The sequence below is a fragment of the Lepidochelys kempii genome, chromosome 1, assembly GCF_965140265.1.
Source record: "Lepidochelys kempii isolate rLepKem1 chromosome 1, rLepKem1.hap2, whole genome shotgun sequence".
NCBI lineage: Eukaryota > Metazoa > Chordata > Testudines > Cheloniidae > Lepidochelys > Lepidochelys kempii.
The window spans coordinates 256668371-256681866 of record NC_133256.1 but is presented as its reverse complement, the minus strand read 5'-3'; positions in this window follow the sequence as shown (position 1 = coordinate 256681866).

Here is a 13496-nt window from a genome sequence, read left to right as displayed (position 1 = left end):
CTCTCCAGAGCCTCTGCTGCTACCACTTCTTCACCCCTTCCTGGGCCTCTGCTCTTTGGTTCCCCTTTCCACATGACTAGCGCCAATGCATGAGCTGCTTGGGGAAGTTAGGAGCTGTATCACCTTCCAGAGTCTGCAGACTACCCTGAGTGCCTCTATAGCTGCTCTGAATTTTTCCAAGCAGCAGCACAAAATTGATAGGATTCTGGGGAGTTTCACTGTTATGGCTGCTTTCTGCTGAAGTTTGGATAGGCTACTTGTGGCCCCATGTAATATCATGGGCCTGGGATGGGATGGAGAGTCCTACCAATAGCACTGTGTGTGAGTACATTCTCATGGGGCAGTGAGACCTGGGTTAGTGGGGGAGGATAGCCTTGGGGCTAAAACACAGTGTGGAGAGTTAGATTCCATTCCTGGTTCTGCCACAGACCTGGGCAAATCAGCCTCAGTTTCCCCATCTGTAAAACAAGGATATTTTTTTCTGTCTCATGGGGGTGAGGGGAGATCAGATTCATTAGTGCAACATATTATTAACATGCAAAGCCTGCGTTCCTGGAATAGTTATTAGGGGGGCAGCAAACCTGCCAGCCCTATAGATTTGAGGGGTGGGAGGTGATGTCTGAAACACCTCTTTCTCCCTGGCAGAGGAACTGCCCCACTAGAGGAAGCCATCTGAAGTGGGGAGAGGGGCTGGATAGGCCCTCTCATCAGATCTCATTCATCCCCAGAGGGATCTGGGAATCCTATTCCCTGTCATGGTGCATCCCCTTCAGTCTGCATCTCTCCCAAGCTGGAGCCACTCAGCCAAAGTTGGCTTTGGCTGGATGGGTACTTCCACGCCTACATTGTGGTCTCAGGGCCCCCCAACTCACCCCGGTGCTGGCTGTGCTGGGGAGCACTGATTCCAGATGAGTGGCAATCATCTCTGCTTGGGAATGCAGAACAAATCTCTTCCAGATGGGGGTGAGGGCAACACTCCACAGGGAGGGGCTGCAGGGAGTCCACTCTCTCTTCTTCCTGCTCTCCGTCCCCTCCCCCACCACGCTCTAAGCATCTCTGAGCTCCAGGGCAGCAGGATCCACTATGTTTCCAGGAAAGTGAGTGGAAATCCAGCTGGTGGTTTTGCAGCCAAACCACCCATCAACTGAGCAGGATTAGGTGGGGTGCAACTGGGCTAGGAGACTTCCAAGGAACATGCAGGCTGCCGCAACCAGAGGCCCTGGCCATTCAGTGGGGTCGCTCTGAATCAGAACTGAACCCAGGCCCAGCACAGTGGAAGGGGTGCTGTGCTGTGGAAAGTGCCTTAAAAGGGATCCAGGACATTTGATCCCTGGCACAAACACAGGGGTGTTATCCCAGGTAGCCCCATTCCAAAGTGGGTAATTACATTCCACCTCCATACAGTCCTCCCTCCACCTCTAGCCACCTGGAAAATGGGGACACAATCCTTCCTTTCCTGTACCCTTTGTCTGTCTTGCCTATTTAGACTGTAAGCTCTTTGGAGTAGGGACAGTCTCTCACTATGATACGTGCAGCACCTAGCGCAAAGGAGCCCTGATCGCAGCTGGCACCTCCAGGCACTCCTATAATACAAATAAATAATAATATTAATAATAATTAATAATCAATAGGCATTTCTACCCTGCCTTTCAGGTGTCCCCACAGTTTCAGCTGGAGATGTCATTATTAGCTCTGATTTCTGTGGCATCGAAAGCATGGAGAAAACGAGGAGACACGGTCCCTGCCCCAAGGAGTTTACAATCTAATGCACAGGTGAGGGGTGAGGATGCTATGAAAAGCCAAGTGACTGGGCAGCAGAACTCAGAGTGTGTCTTGCTAGATCCCCATCTGGCTTTGAGTTTTCGTTGCCCTATGTCTCCTCCCTCTCCTCATGTCTGCTGTGGCCGCACGCCTAGAGTTTGGTGGAGGTGCTTGTTGAAAGATGGGATTTGAAGGAGGCTAGGGTGCTGGACCTGATCAGGAAGGAGATTCCAGTTATTCTTCTCTTCCTTGTCACAGAGATCTGCTGGGTGCAGGATGGCTGCTGAAGCTATGCTTAAGGGTAATTGCCTTTCAATGGCTGGGTATCCGCCTGCTCTCCATCCACAGTGCAGTCTGTAAAATGCTTTAGGCTCCCGGATGCTGGAAAGTGCTCTCCGATGGTAGAGGAAAAATCATTTATTAGTGGCCTTTGGCCTCTCTGGGATGCCCTTTGTCTCTCCACCTGGCCTCCTTTCCTCCCTCCATGTCTGGCCAGTGGCCCTTCCCTGACCCATGTCTGTGAGCCAAGGAGGGCCGTGGGTGTGTGCCAGGAGCCCACGCATAGGTGACAGAGCGTGTTGTGATAGTGCTCTCTGCATGGCCAGGGCTGGAGGGGATCTCCCTCTCCTGCGAGCGATGCTTCTTTTTGGGCTTGCTGCTCTCCTTGGCTGCTTTGAGGGTGGGCCGTGCTGGGGGCTCCAGGGCTCCATCCACACATAGGCGGAGTGGGGTCTCTGAGCGCCTGGTCCCTGAACAGTTATTTGGGAGGCCGGAAGAGAGATGGTGGGGGCAGGGGCAGGCGTCTGGTTCGGCACACGAGAAGCAGATATCCTGTTGCTGCCCAGGCTCCTTGGCTCATGTTTCCTCATTAACTGGGAGTGCCGTTCATTTGCGGGCGACTTCCAGATGTTTCCATTCTCCTCGCAGCGGCTGTGAGGTCGCATACCACACGGTCTGGGAATAACTGCAGGCATCTGGGCAGAGACAGCCCCCTGCCACAAGTGGAGGGGAGGGGGCCTTCCTCCCCACACCCTGCCTAGGGTTATCCAGCTTCCTTCTCCCCCCTCCCCACCAGGGCCAGTCTGTCAGGCCCTCTCCTAAGCCTCTGACACTGGGAACTTGCCCCCTCTCTGTGTGTCTCACGGAGTGACAGTAGGACTTTTTTTTGGAGGGAGGGAGGTGACTTCTAACCTTTCCTTCACACACACAACCCCCCCCCCCCAGCTTCTAGATCTTGGGGCCATTGAATAGCAGAAGCTAGAGTAATTCCAGGGCTTTATTCTCCGATCTTCCTCTTCCCAATGATCAGAGTTTTTGGCCACGTTCCTCTTGTGGCCAGGGGGTTAATGGGGGAGGAGGTGCCTTTCCCCTGGGAGTTAGGGAGAGATGTTGAGAACTCAGGCATCACTGTCTGCCAGATGCCAGCGGAGGGCTGAGTTCCCAGGCTCCCTCCCGCCCCCTGCCCAACCTTTATATCTTGGTCTCTTCCTCTCCCACCCATCCTTGCTTCCTACCAGCTCTGGTTGCATGGTGGAGGGGAATGTGCTGCAATGCTGGTGTGCCTGCTGTGGGGGATGGGCATGGGTGTGGTGAGGGCAGAGGTGGGCTCAGAGGGCTGGAGGGAGTGAGGTGCAGAGGAAGGGGCAATGGAAAGCCCTGGGCAGGGGCACTCTCTGCTTGCCCCCTCTGGAGGGGAGGGTGGGGTTGTGTCCATGGGGTGGGGGGCTGTAGTATAAACTAGAGACAGTAAGTGGAGATCAGGAACAGCGGCCGGGGGGCCCGGAAACGCCTCTGGAATTCCAGGCGCCAGGAAAGGATTTTTTTCTTCGTCTTCTTCTCACCCCACCCCCCACCCCCCAAAATCCCTCTTAATTCTCAGGTTCCTGTTCACAGGCCCTTGAGGGGCCAGGAGGGGCAGAGGGGGGGGCTCAGATATCAGCTTTCTTTCCTGCAGGAGCCTGTGTAGCAACAGAGTGGGGGGTGGGGGGCATTTCTGGGTCCACTTCCCCGCCCCCGAATGTATTCCCTGAGCAGAAGATGTGTGGGGGGGGGGTTGCACATCTGCAGGAGTTTAAAGCCTGTCTGTGCTGGCAGGAGGAAGGGGGTGGGGGACTGCTAGGGGGTGGGCAGGGGGAGACTGCAAGAATAGGAGAGATGGGGGGAGAATGAGGGAGACTAGGGGGACAGGGAGGGGGAGATTAAGGGGCGGATGAGAACAGGGAAGAGGGGACATGGAGACTGCCTGGGCATGGGGAGGAAGGGGGAAAAGGGGAGATCGAGCCGGAAGACTGGAGGAGAGAGATAGTGAGAGGGAGGTAGACTGAGGGGAGGGTGCCTGAAGGGAAGGTTGGGGGTTGGCAGTGGGTGCCTGTAGGTAAGGCAGTGAGACGGAGATGGAGGGGGGAGATGTGTGTGGGGACAGGGGGACTGGGGTGGAAGTGCAGGAGGCAGGGGAGGCTGGGAGGCAGGCAGCTACGGAGGGGCTGGATGGCTATTTTATCCTAATTGCTCTGCCTGTCCCTCCTGCTTGGGTATTTTTGGCCTGGGGAAGGGGGGAGGCAGCTAAAAATAGGGGTCTCCCCACCCACCCCCTGAGGCGTCTGCCTGCCTGCAGGGATGCTGCAGGGTCTGGAGGAGGGGAGCAGACCCGGTCTCCTCCCCGAACTGTCTGGCTCTGCCTTTGTTTGTGTCTCAGGCTTATGAGGACAGGAAGAGGCCGTGAGGCTGGGAAACAATGGCTCATTCTCCTGGAGTTGGTGCCTGCGGAGCAGCGATAGGGATGCGGGCGGGCGGCCAGCAGGCGGGCAGAGCCTTTGACCGCCTCTCCGGCGGGTGGACACGGGCTGCGGTCAGGGGAAGGGGGGATGAACAAACAGTTGCCTTGGGGCCTTGTGCAGCGCTGCGCTGGATCCCGCCGCCCCAAAGGGGTGCCCTCAAACCAGACAGTGTTCTGGGAGGGGCAAACAGCTCGTTATGAGATACACGGCCAGTAGGTGGTGCTCAAGAAAGCGCCTCAAGTGGGGCTGTGGCACATGGTGCCCCTTTCCCTGTACCTGCAGAAGGTGGGAAATGTAGCCAGAGGTGGGAGAGGGAGCTCTCCTAGGGGAATGAACCCAACAGGACTGTCTGTAAGGGGATGATAGAGCCTTTCCCCCAAACTGCGTGCCTCCTAGTGCTACTAAGGAGACCTTTCCAGTTTGTGTAGACTCAGAGCTGACGACTCCACGCCCCTTGAGCTGTCCTGTACCCAGCGTCTATTGAGCATTTCCCTGGTTGGAGTCATAGGCAAGCGTCCATTCTTCTCTTATGCTGAGTCCTGGTTTCTCAGGTTCTTCTCCCTCGGATCCAGCCTGTTCGGACTACCCCCTGGGGAGGGCAGGGGGGTAGGTGGCACAATAGAGGCTCTTCTAACACCCAGTCCTGGGGACTCCTCTCCCCATGTGCACGCTAACCCCAGCTTGTGGCAGAGTCTCTCCCAGAATCCTGCTCGGCATTTCTTTCTGGGCCTCACTGGGGTCCCCTGAGCTGGGCTGTGCCAGGTCAGATCCCAGAGGCCTTAGCTGGAATGGCCTAAATAGCCCCCAGCCATGGCAAGTGTGTGGGTCATATGTCCCTGGCAGCTCCCTTCAGGGCCTGACCTGATGGGGTTAAAAGGGTGCGGGGACTAGTGCTTGAGCCTCGGGAGAGGTTTGTAGACTTTGTGCGGGGGCTCTCCACCCCTCCATGAGGTCTCTGACTGTGGGGCTGAATGCCTGCCAGAGTGCCTCTTGTTTACTTAGCTGGGAACTGACACATCCAAGGTCTCTGCTGATTCCAGTTTCCCACGTGCAGCTTGCTGCTGCATTCCTGGGGAGAGTGGGAAGGGGTGGAGAGAGGAATGCGAGGGGGTTTCGACTGGGGACCCACCCCTTTTCTTCCTACACCAGACAGGCAGGGAAGAGCACCACAGCCAGTGAGTGTCCTGTGGGTGGCATAGAGCACTGTGGGAGAGAGGATGGTACCTGTGGAGTGGTGCCCCGGACCTGCAGAACTGGGGGCTCAACTGAGCCCTGCCTTATGAGCTGAAGTTACTACACAGCAAGGTGGGTTGGGCTGTGCTTGTTCCTTCCTGCTCAGGGTTAGTGCTCTGCACTGCCATGTGAGAGACCCAGATCCCAGTCCCACTCTCGGGGTCCTGGAAGTCCTGTGGCCATTGGGCCTGGTGCCCAAGGAGTTAACACACACATGGGAGACCCAGGTTCCACGCACAGTCTTGTGTCTTGGTCCCCTGAGCTGGATCGTGCTGAGGAGGCCCAGGCTAGTCTCACTCTATAGTGGCTTGGCAGGGGCTGGGACAAGCTGCGCGGGCCAGTGCCTTCGGGATCAGCGCTCCATGCTGCCAGGCAGGAGACCCAGCTTTGGTCTCAGCCCTGAATCCTTTGCCTGCACCACGGTGCAGTGAGCCAAGGGTTAAAAGTTTTGGTCTCCGAGAGCCAAGGACAATCCAGCTCCAGCTTGGCAGCATGAGGAAATGAGCCCCTCCCTTGAGGGCACCCTCTGCAGCTCTCCAGGCCCTGCCGTGCACGCCCTCCTCGGCAGCTGCCAGGCCTGGCACTGGCCCGGACGCCTTTGGTTTTGGGAGGGAACACCACAGAGCTTTTAAAAATAAGCCTGGGAGCAAATGAGGCTCTTTGGAGTCGACTCTGGCCCCGTGGCTGGAGAGGAGCCCTTGCCCTTTTGTGCTCTGTGCTCCCTTTCACTATGACAGGTTTCAGAGTAACAGCTGTGTTAGTCTGTATTCGCAAAAAGAAAAGGAGTACTTGTGGTACCTTAGAGACTAACCAATGCATCCGATGAAGTGAGCTGTAGCTCACGAAAGCTCATGCTTAAATAAATTAGTTAGTCTCTAAGGTGCCACAAGTCCTCCTTTTCCCTTTCACTATGTGCCAGTAACCTCCCTTCCTAAGGTGGAGCACCCAAGTGAGGCTCAGGGCATGCTGCCCTCTGGGCTGGGGACAGCCACGGGCACATGCAGTGTTGTAGGGCCCCCCCCCTCCCCTAGGTGGTCACTAGGGGTGACAGAGAGGGGCTGGGAGAGCCTGGGGTGACCTCCTTTCTCCCTGCATCTGTCTCACGTAGGCCCTTTTACACTGAGACATGCTCTGTGTTGAGAATAAGGGGCTTAGTCTCCCGCTGAAGCGGCCACGGGAAATGCAGAGACTGAGGTCGGGGCAGCCAACAGCCCTCCCCCAGGAGGCCAGGCGCACAGAATACAGGGACTTGTTTAGCTCTGAAGCGGGGGGAGGGCCAGGCTCTTCCTGTTTATGTGATTAACAGACCCCCCAAAAAGGGAGGGAGCCAGGGAAGGAGCGCTCACAGCTCTTCGTCTGTCGGTATATCTGTGGCTAGAAAGACAGGCTGGGGCATGACTCCCTGGGGTAGGGCTGTAGTCCTGCGCTGCTGAGACTGGGCTTTGATTTGTAAGGCCATGAAGCTGACTGTGCCAGGGAGTCTGGGGTTAGATTGCTCAGCCAGGACTGAGCATAGATCTTATTGGGGCAGGGAAGCTGGGGTTAGTTTCCCAGGGGCTGTGGCATAGATCTGACTGGACCAGAGACTGGGGTTAGATTCCTAGGGGCTGAGCATAAATCCTCCCCATGTGGGGAATTTGGGGTTAGATTCTTGGGACCTGAGGCATAACTCCTGCTGCACCGGGGGCTGGGCCTTTGATGTGTCTTGTTTTGTTTGTCTGTGCTGAATGTGATCTTGTCTGTGTCCTTGGCTGGTGTTGGTCTCTGTGGGATGGCCGCGGGGGGGTGGGGTGGATAGATTGGCTCAGGACACAGGAATGAGAAGCCTTGGGAATGGTCAGGAATGTGGGAGTCGAATATTTAAAGGAATTGTACAGTGAGTTAGCAATGAGGACGCCAAAGCTGACCCTCTGCAGCCCACAGAAGAGCTTCAAGAACCCCCTCATTATCTAGGGTCACTTCCCAAGGGACAGTTGGGAGGGGGCCTGGGAAGATGGATGTAAGGGATGAAAGCACTGGCTTATCCCTCGAAAGACCTGAGCCCCAATTCTGGCTTATGTCAGCAGTGTAGTGAGTTTGATGGGTCTCAGTCTAGGGCTTTACAAGTTGCCACACGGTCCTCTGGAGAGGCCTAGAGACAGCAAGGTCAGGAGTGGATGAGTGTGCACATGCAGAGCCCAAGGCTGAAATAACAGGGGGTGTTGCAGGTCAGGAGTGAGAGGCACCGCCAGACGCTTGCACAGCACTTGGCTGCACTTTCCAGCCCTGGCTTTCATGAGCAATCCAAATTCTTCCCTTCCAAGAAGATCAAAAGCTATTGCACCAGCCCTTGCTTGCCACAGGCTTTCCCCTCTTTGCCTACAGCTACATGAACTCCCCATGCCACTTAGCAGCAAGCCAGCCAACATCCTGCGGGACACCCCCTCCTCCCTTCCTGTCCGAGTGCAGGACAGAGAGAGGGTGACACCACCCTGTGGCTCGGTGATGGCAGTGCAGATGTTTATTGTGTTGGCTCCCTTTGATCTCTTCAGAGAAAGCAGATTGGGGTCCGCCCCATGGCTAATTGCAGAGAGTGCCTTACATCCTAGGCAGGAGATTTGGCTTTACCCCATCTGTGTCATGGGTAGTTTGAGCTCTGACGCAAAGAGGGCAGGTCACTCTCCCCTTTGTGCCTTTCCGTGTGTGCCGTAGCGGAGTCTTGATACTCCTGCCCTCCCCTGAAGCTGCATCTCCCATCTCTCCAGGGTGACCAGATTTTCCAAGTGCAAAAACATAGCCCAGTGCACAGGGAGGTGGGGGACAGGGGGCACATGGGTGAGAGTTCAGGAGGGGAGTCAGCAAGGTACATGAGGGAGGGTTGGGCAGCTTTGGGAGAGTGGACAGGTGCCTCCTTCTTCCTCTTCTCCTGTAGCAGCACAGCAGGGCTAGGAGGGTCTCTGACCTGGGTTTACCAGCCTCACTGCTCAGACCCTGGGCTTACAGCCGTAAACCCTTGAGGGAAAAGTGCTATAGGTTGTAATGGGCACGTATACTGTCCTCTTCTGGTTGGGCTGCCTGACCTGCTCAGGTGCTGTGGTCACGTCACCCTCTAGTGGCTGCAACTTTTGGCAGCTATAGCCTCTGCTATGACTACAGTTAAGAGACCCTCCTGCCAGACGCCTGTGTGTTCTGGGAGCAGGACATCAGAAGCAATGTCTCCTCTTATGATCATGAGACCAGGGGATAACTGTGTATCTTGCTAAATGTATACAGCCCCATTAAAGATGGCCCCCATGTATAAATTTAGGAAGATACGTTTCCACAGCCTCAGAACTTATATGAGCAAATTCCTTTTTCAGCGAATTGAAATTTTTTTGTTAACACTGTGACACTCAAGCAAGATTTGGGAACATTTATACTAGGGCTTTGCGCAACCTGTGTGTCCAGTTTCACCACCAATCTCAAAACGGCACCAGTGGGTCATGAATCTGTCTCGAGTGGCCATGAGCAGGAGTTTGAATTAGAGGGACTGACAAAAACATTGGGAGCCGGACCTCAAAAAGCTGAGAGCTGACACTCCATGTGAGGAGGCTGAGTTACCTCTTATCTTCTGTTTGTACTTGCAACTCCATTGGGGCTCAGCCATTAAGTTAGGCTGAGGCTTGGTCTGTACTCGGATGAAACTCCACCAAATAAAGCCTAGCTATCTTCAGGCGGTGGTGGCATTGGCTCAGTAGGCAGTGCTCTTCCCTCACACTAGGTATTGAGCCCAGTGCCCGAGCAGAGCCTTGAAATGGGGAGATGCTGTTCTGCTGGATGTGCTGCCTTTCAGCCAAAATGGAAAGGTGACACTGACTGCTGGAGTCAAGTGGAAGAAAGAGGTGCTGTACCTTGGGAAAAGTATTTACAGGCCTGAGTGTAAGGCCTATGGACACTAGCATCCTGGAAGGGATGGGAGTAAGTGTGGCTTAGCTGGAGCGGAGGACTGAGTGACCAAAGCAGCTGAAAGGTGCTGGTGGCTGGGTGGAGCTAAGGGAGACCAAGGGGAAATGAAAGCAGAGCTGCTCCGCTGCCCTTTTGTGTTGTAAGGAGGTGCTCGAGGCCAGAGAGTTTTGTAACACACACTTATTAATCAAATACATCAGAATATATTCTTTCTTCCACTGCTAGTCTGCTCACCTGTTATGAACTAGGCATGCCAACCTCTTGTACTCTGTCTTACCTTCAATTTTCAGGCTGGAGACCTGACTTGACCTTCCTGCAGTCCCACTCTGCTGCTGCTGCTATGGGCAAGTGGCCATATCCTTCCTAAAAGGTCCAGAGATTACATCCTAGACCACCCTCCATCCAGCAATGAGCTAGAGAGCCAAGGCTGTTTTCTCTGTGTATAGACTAGTAACCACAGTGTAGCCCTCTCATTCACCCTCCCAGTGTGGCTTTGAGACCCCCTCCCTCTGGATATGGGTCAGATATGTGCCTTTATCCCATTCATTCTACATGGATTGGCTGCAGACACGAGAGAAACCTATTCAGAGAGATAGGCCTTTCTTAGTTCCCATGGAGGAGAGATGGGAGCCCGCATCTGTAGAACATCCCTTTTCATCTGTAGCTAATGGGTCAGATCCTCAGCTGGTGTGAATCAGCATAGCTCCATTGAAATCAATGATAGGAAACATATCTAAAGTTTTTGGACTAGCAATGATATTCCTGTATCTATTAGGAGGGTTACGGGCATCAGAGTTTAGGTTGGGGAACCTTAGCTTTGAATGTTCTCACTTTCAAATATTTGTATTTTATAAATACAATGTTCTATGGTGATATTATTTTAATGGCATGAATATTCATTTACCTGCAACCTTAAATCTATCTCAAAGTTGTTTTCTAGGGGGAGAAATTACAAACTACATCTGTATGTCTGTTTTTCCATAATGTTGCATATCGGTGCCTGGAACATCTGGTTTGCACAAGTTGATGTGGCCATGTTACCCTCTAGTGGCTATAGCCTACCACAGAAGAGTACTACTACACAGGCATGAAAGTTTGAGGGGATACTGCTTGTAGTAGGGATTACCAACCCCATACAGACCAGCACCTTTCCTGCTTATAGGCAACCGGGCTGACCCTACCTCAGCTGGTATGAGGTATGACCCTACCTCAGCTGCTCGAACCACCATTTACGGAGACAAGTACCCTCAGCTGGGACCAACAAGGAGAACAAGCCCAGCGATAAAAGGAGGAGAACTGAACAAGGAAGGAAGGCAGAAAGAAAGGCCTGGGATGATAATGTGGAAACAGCCCCATGCAAGGCTATCTCCAGGAAACTAATAGGGAGGTGGACTGCAAGCCCTGGAATTTAAGGTTGGATTGATTTGTTTTATCTTAAGTTGATTGACTGGGCTGATTTGACTTTACTAGAGGAAAAGCCAGTCAGGTGAAAGTTGGGCTATAATAAAAGGGACTGTACACATAACAGTTGACAATGCTACTATGTTAATAGTGTGTGGCAATGTCATCTTTGATCTGTTGCAGCCTGCAGTTAGTGTACAAACTGGATTTGCCCTAAATTCTGTGGGTTTGCTTTGCTGTCACCTTGCCCGTTATGCAATGATATATAAATAAATAAAATGAGAGAGATTCTGTAGCACAGTGCTCAGAGCACCCCCATGGGAGACCCGGCATCCAGTCCCCCTACTCCAATCACTTTCATCACTTATCCACAGTGGAACAGCTTCACCAGGGGTGACTGAAGTAACCCCCACATCAGAATATCCCATACCTCTGAGGGCGGAGCCCACACCTGAGAGATGGGAGACCCCTGATCAATCCTTACCCCCTCCCCACAATCAGGCAGAGGGGGAACTTGGGTCTTCCCCATCCCAGATGAGTGCTCTACCCACTCAGCTAAAAGTTGTAAGGTGGGCACTGGCACCAGCATCGCTTCCTTCTCTGGGCCATTTTGTGTAGTGCAAGGTAGGCACCGAACCCATTCCTTCAAGAAACCGCTTAGGTACCTACACCACCTGACTCCAGGTGGCAGGTTCCCACTTACGGATCGCTAAGCAGAGCGGGGCATCTCCACACAGCCTGGATTCAGGTGCCTATCTCCAGGAGAGGGGTGGGGTTTAGCACACACCCCTCTCCTTGGCATCTCCTGTTGGCTCGCTTGGGCAGCTCCCCCTCTAACTCACTGACTTTTTTGTGGATCATGTTCTAGGCACCTGGCTCTCCCCATTCATTGCAGAAGAGCCCTGGCGCTTAACTCAGGCTTTGTGGATCACCGTGTTGTTCCTGGGATTTTCTAGGTGCCTAAAAGTTGGGCACCGCCATCCTCGGCACTGCAGCGCCGGTCCATTTGTGGATCTGTGCCTTAAGTTCATTCAGGTCTGTAAAGTACTAATTATACAGTACCCCTATGAGGTGGTATTATTAGCCTTGTTTTGCACATGGGGGAACTGAGGCATGGAGGCTTAAGCCAAAATGGTCATGTCAATTCATTTTGGGTGCCCAATTTGAAATGCCTAGGGCCTGATCATTCCAGGTCAGGCCTGCTGATGGAGGGAGGGGGCAATTGCCCAGGCTGCTGCCGCAGTATCAGCAGCCGGGAGCCCTGGGCCCTTTTAAATCACCTGGGCAGGCCGCAGGGCTCCTAGGCTTGGGTGACTGGCCCGGGAACTGCACTTTGGGGGGCCCTATGGGCTGGCATGGGGTGGCCTGGAAGTGACTGAGTCATCACTTCCACCCCGGGCCCTGCCCACCCAAGGATAACCCTGGCCCTGGGGCCCAGAATTCCTGTCGGTAGGCCTGTTCAGGGTACTTTGCGTGTACAGCACTTTATTCAGAGAGGAACTCCCCTTGACTTCTGTGAGTGCCCAGCACTTCTGCAAATCAGACCCAGGTGTTCCAAGTTGGGTGCCCAGAAAATGAGGAACACACAGCGGCTACCTGGGAAAATGTTAGTTTATGTGACTCACCCCATGTCTCACAGGAACTCAGAGGCAAAAGCAGGGAGATAATCCATCTCCCCAGGATGTCACTCAGCTGCTTTAGCTATGAGACTATCCTGCCTCTTCCTGCAGCCCCTGCCTCTTTCAATACACACCTTCCAACCCACTCAGCAAATGAGGCAGGGCTCCTATAGACAACAGCCTCCTTCACTACACAGCCCTGATTCATCCTTGGAGCACCATCCATCCTGTAAAACTGAGTAAGACAGGGCTCTTATGGAAAAAACAGTATGTAATCATGTAATTAAAGACTGTTTCATAATGCATAACACAAAGGGGCCAAACGAAGGTTTCATGGGCATCTTCAATTCTGCTATTTCCTAGTGTTGGAGTGCTTGACTTTGCAACCTTCATGTTTTCTTCCCAGAATTTTTTAGATATAACTTCCTAATTTTGTAACAAAATCTTACAAAAATTTAAAACCCAAAAATTTCAGCACCTTGAACCATGCTGACGCCACACACCGGTCATCTGCAGGGGTGGGATCTTTAGATCCACAGCACAGTCATCTTCCATGTGAGCTAATGGAGTAACCGGTAGCAGTGGACAGCTGTTATCTTCTACATGGACCTGCTACTAGAAGAGCATGGACATAGGTGCCAACTCACCACTCACTGGCACGCACTACTGATCAGCTCCTCCCCCTCCCCCAGCACCTCCCACCTGCTGCTGATCTGCTATTCAGCAGAAGGCACTGGCTGGGAAAGGGGAGGAGTGAGGGCAGGAAGAGGTGGAGTGAGGG